The sequence below is a fragment of the Hippocampus zosterae genome, chromosome 9, assembly GCF_025434085.1.
Source record: "Hippocampus zosterae strain Florida chromosome 9, ASM2543408v3, whole genome shotgun sequence".
NCBI lineage: Eukaryota > Metazoa > Chordata > Actinopteri > Syngnathiformes > Syngnathidae > Hippocampus > Hippocampus zosterae.
The window spans coordinates 8,554,912-8,561,076 of record NC_067459.1 but is presented as its reverse complement, the minus strand read 5'-3'; the positions used below and the strand labels follow the sequence as shown (position 1 = coordinate 8,561,076).

General features: G+C 41.0%; 2 protein-coding genes across 3 annotated transcripts in view; both read left to right on the top strand.

Moving 5' to 3' along the window:
• The first annotated feature begins 4,684 nt into the window (after nt 1–4,684).
• Nucleotides 4,685–6,165, top strand: part of phc2b (polyhomeotic homolog 2b (Drosophila)) — a 34,518-nt gene continuing 33,037 nt past the window's right edge. Inside the window, exon 1 of one of the 2 annotated variants that reach the window (XM_052075086.1) lies at nt 4,685–4,860. The gene's annotated coding sequence lies outside the window, so the exon portion shown is untranslated. The remainder of the gene's footprint in view (nt 4,861–6,165) is intronic. The other variant, XM_052075085.1, reaches the window with a different exon arrangement.
• Nucleotides 5,346–6,165, top strand: part of rps10 (ribosomal protein S10) — a 150,952-nt gene continuing 150,132 nt past the window's right edge. Inside the window, exon 1 of the mRNA XM_052075322.1 lies at nt 5,346–5,350. The gene's annotated coding sequence lies outside the window, so the exon portion shown is untranslated. The remainder of the gene's footprint in view (nt 5,351–6,165) is intronic.

Below are 6,165 nucleotides of genomic sequence, written 5' to 3'. Positions count from 1 at the left end.
CACACACATATTAATAATTAGCCTGAATCAAATTAGTAGAGGGATACTTTACTAATTTAGCAGCAGTAAAAAGTTAATATTTTGTCTATAATGAATATGATAACTTCATTATTTTTCATATAAAATTAAAAACCTTTAAAAACCGCATTTTGCCACTTGCTTTCGACTGAAAATGACATCGCAGGTACTCTCACGGGTTGCGAACATCAGATGAGCCGTGACTGGTTGTTACTTGACCCCTGAGCACATATGATGTCATTTTCAGTCGACAGCAAGTGGCAAAATGCATTTTTTCAAGGTGTTAATTATACATGAAAAATAATGGTCATCAAAGTCATTAGACACAAAACATACAGTTTACTGCTGAAAATGACTAAATAAGTGAAGTATTCCTTTAAGGGCCATGGTATGGACTATGTGATTATGACATTAAACAGAACGAAAGACCTGACATTTGTGCCATTTCCAGAAAAAAAAAAATCACGCTCAAATGTCTCAGATGTGTGAGGTGGGTGGGGTTGGTATGCGTGGTGTGGGGTTTACTTAGTCTCACTCCATGTCAATAACATTAGATAATCCTTCAGAAACATCCGAGAATGAGGCTTTGGCTAACAATGATCGTAAGGATAGAAAATTGCTCAAAATTGCTCTGATTGTCGGTATGCTTGTGTGGAGAATAGGGACCGATTCTTGGCGCAAACTGCATGACATATAAATAAATGTTGACATTTGTCAATATTAATAGAATAAACTGGAAATATATCACAAACTATGACTCTAAATCTAACCAACTAATTTTGCAGTATGATATATAGTATAAATAAATGGCTTCCAAATTATTTGATTTGTGAAAAATGCACCAGAAATGCTCATGCGACAAAGACTCTCCGGCACCAAGACAGGCAAAACTTCGCTTATCCCTAACATATAAAGTATGTCTCTCAGTTGAAAGGTCAACACCACCAATTAATCCAATACCCTCCTATTTTGACAGGGCTTTGGTGGCTTCTTGTAACATCTTTAGACATTTCAAAAAGACCAGTAAAATGCAAATAGGTGAATTTTTAGCAAGTAGCAGGACGCAGTAAATAAATCTGAAAGTTTAAATTTGTGAATATTGAATGGCGTGATGGTGTGTTCGGTAGTCCTTTACTGTTTGTTTGTTTTGTTTTTAAGTCTATCTGAGGTCATGCGAGGGAGGGGATGTCTGCTGTGGTTCAATTAGACTAAATATCCTTCTTCACAATAGTCATCGGTGCTGTGCAAACATGATGAGTGGGAAACATGCAAGCCTTTCCTGAACTAATAAGCAAACTTTGATGACACGGTTCAAACGGGCGGGTCAGTCTCTGTTTACAATGTCGAAGACAAGGACAAAACGCAAACACAAAAGAGGAAGCCGACCGAGGAAAGGCAGCCTTTGACAGCAGGAATGTTCATTGTCCCAGGAAAACAATTGTGCTCATTCCTGGTTGCTATTTTAAACACTTCACCAACCCTAGAAGATGACATTGGTAAGACATTTTAAACACAATAGACCGAACAAGCAAACTGTCAATGTAACGTTTGCAAATAACTTTTTAAAACCAATGAATCGTTCTATTTATTCATGGCGAACATGATTTCTCCATGTTTGCGCTGATGAGGCTTGGTCGAACGTGATCAGACTTGTAAAATGGTTAGACAATGTCGCCTCCCTGTGCTGATTTAGTACAACAGCATCCACCCATTTAGCTGCTAAGGAGCGGCGAGCCGCCGACTTCCATTTTAATTTATATTTTATTTTTAATTTGATATAATTGAAATATGTATTTTACTGCTTGAATATTGCAGGGTATATTGTATTCTAACTATTCATGAACTTTTTTTGAGTATTTTATTTTCAAACCACTACGGAGAGATTGTATCCCAAATTGCTGAGTTTTAGTTTTAATTATTTAAATAGTTTATTACGTCCAACTACAATGAAGTTAGGACAACGATTTTCAAATCATGTTCAACCTATATTTAATTGAATACTGTACACTACAAGGACAAGATAATTAATGTACAAACTGATAAACTTGATTGTTTTTAACAAAAAAAAATACTCCACAGCACAATAAAAAAAAGCACACCATTGTCAGGCAACAGAAAGTCTGACTTTTCATAGTGGATTAATATCAAATCAGCTCTGAATTTAACATAATATGGTAAATGGAAAGGATGTACAGAAGAAGGCTTTGAACAACAAAGAAGCACTATTTTTCCGATAGTCTCCACAGGATGTGGCCGGCCATGTTTTGGACGTTGAAGCTCAGGCCACAATGTCGACATTGAACTTTTTTCAGCACTTACAATCGTGGGCAATTGAAACAGAAGACAGCATCATAACTGGTGGAGTTTGTTGTGCTTCTAAAGATGAGGGAGTTGACAAATCCACTGGAGTGAAGGACAGAGCTATGGGCAATGATAATATCCAACATTTTAGATTACACTTGTAAACTATCTCTCTCTCTATATATATACCATATTTTCACGACCATTCGGCGCACCGTATGGTTGGGCGCAGACTCATTAATGGGTGCTATTTCTGTATTTTACACATAGACAAAACGCACTGTATTATTGGCCGCAGTTTTAAAGTGGTAAAACATACGACAGCTTAAACATACGGCATGCATGCGCGCACGCTAAAAACATGTTAGCTTGAAGCATACGGTAGCATGCCAAGACATACAGATACAAGCTAAAAACACATTTTTAAAAAGGCAACGGAAGTAAAACTGAGTTCCGTTGTATTTTATTTAGCCATCGTACAATGTACTCACGTTTTTCGATCAATCATCACCCAGGAATCCATCGAAGTCCTCATCCTCTGTATCAGAATTGAACAATTGTGCAAGTACAGTAAATATTCCCATCCCCGGAATTCTATGGAAAGGAATATCCTTCACCCGGAAGAAAAACCTATGCATTAACATTTTGACTACGATATAACATGTTACCTCAAGTTGCGTAAGCGGAAATTCCACTACCCGTAACCCGGATGGAGGTGTAATGCCGCGGGAGCTTAAATACACGCAACGCCCACCCGATGTGACGGAAAAGACAATGCTGAAACAAGTTTTCACTTCGCGTTTTTCGATCATCAGATTCTAAACGACGATGTGCAAGTGAGTTTTTATTGCCGTGCGTTTTACTGTAATTGTGAATTATTTATATATATTAGAGCTGTATATATATATATTAGACCTCTAATATATATATACAGTATATATACACACACATATACATACAGATCAAGTTTCTCCACCATGACATAATAATTTAGACTGGGTGAACATCCAGAGCCATTTTCAGACTACACTGTCTGAAACACTGAAGTAGAGGCAGTATCATGCAAAAGCACGCACGCGCACGCACACGCACACACACACGCGCGCACACACACACACGCACACACACACACACACACACACGCGCACACACACACACACACACACACACGCGCACACACGCACGCACACGCACGCACACGCACACGCACACAACACACTCCACGTGTGCACCCTGTAAAATTCTCTTGATGAGTAGAGCTTGTTGAAATCTATCAGATGCAAAATGTTTTTGTTGGCTAACTATACTACAAGCCCTGGCTGTTTTTTATTCACATCGTACACATCAAAATCCCGCAAGGACAACCTCAACTCTGACGCTGTATAATTTGTGCTGCATGCTACACAGAGAACCATATCACCTTTCTGTCACCCTTTTTTAAAACTTTAAATCGTTACCCATGACATAACAGGGAGGTGAAGCTCATGCTAAAAGCCACACAAAACCTCTGTGTGAACGTTGCCTAAATTTTGAAACTTTTGACAACAAACTGGTTCATTCAATGTTTTGTCATGGAGAAGATTTAATAAGCCGATGACTGTTGTGATGCTTTAAAGTACTTTGAAGACATAGACATATGGAATTATTTACTATAATGTGAGCTATTTTCAAGAATATGAAACAGAAAATGCGGCTTGGTGGTCGACTGGTTCGCACGTCGGCCTCACAGCGCAGAGGTACTGGGTTGGATTCCGGCTCCAGCCTTCCTGCGTGGAGTTTACATGTTTACATGCACGAGGAAAGGGAAAAACAGAACAAGATTATGAACGTCTAGAAAATTGTACATGAACAGCGGCTTGAGAAAGCTGAATTGTGGACAGTCAGTACTCGGCAGGAGAGTCCTGCAGGAGCAGTTTGATTGCGATGCAAAACGCCCACCGCTCAGCTAGATCCCAAAACAAAAACACACTGATCTGTCTGATGACAGTTACTTTATACGGTATCAGCCATCTTAAGTCGCTTTGTTTTTATTATTATATTATTGAAACAATTCTATTTTTCTTCATTTAAAACGTGTAGCATATTAATTATTGGTTTTAGTTTGGATGGAACGGATGAATAGCATTTCCATTCATTCAATGGGAAACGTTTCTTCCTATTCAAGCAACTCTTAAAAGGTCGATTTTCCACAGTAGGTCTCCCTTATGTGCCCTGAAAGGATTTTCGGGGTTAACGGCTCGTGCCATGGAGACCGAACGGCGCAAGTTGACAGGCGCCGTATAACCTCGGAACAGGAGGAGAGCGGTGAGAAAGAAGCGGTTGGGACCCCACCAACCCGCCTCGTGCTCTTCGCTTATTGGTCGCATTTGGTCATGTGACCAGTGTGGAACGCAAATGTCAAAAAAAAGTTGCTCTCCGTTTGCTCTGCAACGACTGGCGTTTAGCGCTTCTTCGGCGGGCCAGAAATGGACTACGTCGTAGGCTAAGCAAGGAGACACGACACCCAGAAGGAAGGGCGACCCGTTGAGGGTTACGACAACGGTAGGCGGGAGGCTTGTTTATAAAATTTCCGCCTCTTAACCACCCTCTGACCCCCGCTATTAGCTTGTTACCTCGTTTGTCTGCAGGCTCGCTAGCTACAACATGCTTCCCCGAAACACCAAATATTTTGTTATCGCTTGTTCATTAAAGTCCAAATATTATATGTTGGTTTTTGGTCAACACCCCAGTTTCGCGAGCTAACCGTAGCGCAGTAGTGTGATGGAATTTATTACGCACGCCACGAATGGAACAAACGCATGAAGGATCACATTTGAAGGAGGCTGTCAAGCTCGGTTGCACCGACAAGTCCCGTTTTTGACTGGACGCGTGGAGTAAGATACGGGCGAGCTTGACATCACAGGCGTCTGTCATGGCAGCATGACCGTGGCCCTCCACTAACCTCACGTCGAACTCCCACTTCGGTTTACATTTGCGAGAAACATGTAGGTCAACCACGTGGCTGCAGTGGGAAGTTGTTCCGAGTGGAAAGTGGCACCCCCTGGCCTCAGCATTTAGACTCATATCCACATTCTTGCTGTTAATGGGGAACATGAAGCATCTGTATGTACTTTCACTTTGGGACCACAGGTTTGTGGTCCATGCCCTGCTTGAGGAGGAGTAAAAAAGCAACGAGTTCTTGTAGGTGTGGTAGTCTCCTTCTGGAAAACTGTCAAGCTGTACTTGAGCAAGGCGCTGACATAATTCCCCCCCTCCTACCTTCCCACATATAATAACTATATTTTGTGTTGGACACCAAATCACATATTTTTGTTGTTGGTCTTAGAGATAGAAAATTCCAACATGTTTTGCAGTGTCTCGGAGGGTGTCCAGTTGTGTCTTTGATCATGAGCAATATCAGTCATTTCTTGGGGCCCAACTACTAGTCACCAGCCAGCAACAGCTACTTTAATACCCTATTTGGGGGATGCATTGTTGGTGCCGTGTTTTGTCATTTATCTGGGCAAATGTTAACCATCTCTGAGGGCAACAGCCCCTGACCTGGTTTGCCTGCGCTGTTGTGGCACCTCTCGAGCTGGGGCAAGGGAAATGGCGTCTTACTCAAGGGCATCTTAACAGCAGTCAGACCAACAGGATTTAAAATGAGAACCCTGTGAGTGTTTTTTCCACCGGATTTGCTAAAAAGCTTGGCATTATAATCGATGAATAACTCTGGCTGTTGTTTATGAAAACATTCAATTCAGAGTACAGTATGATATGTGTATATGGATGGAATCCTGTATGAAAACACTCAAACTATAGCAGTGCTTGCGTGGGGTCCTCTGTAATTGTTTACAACTAATAATA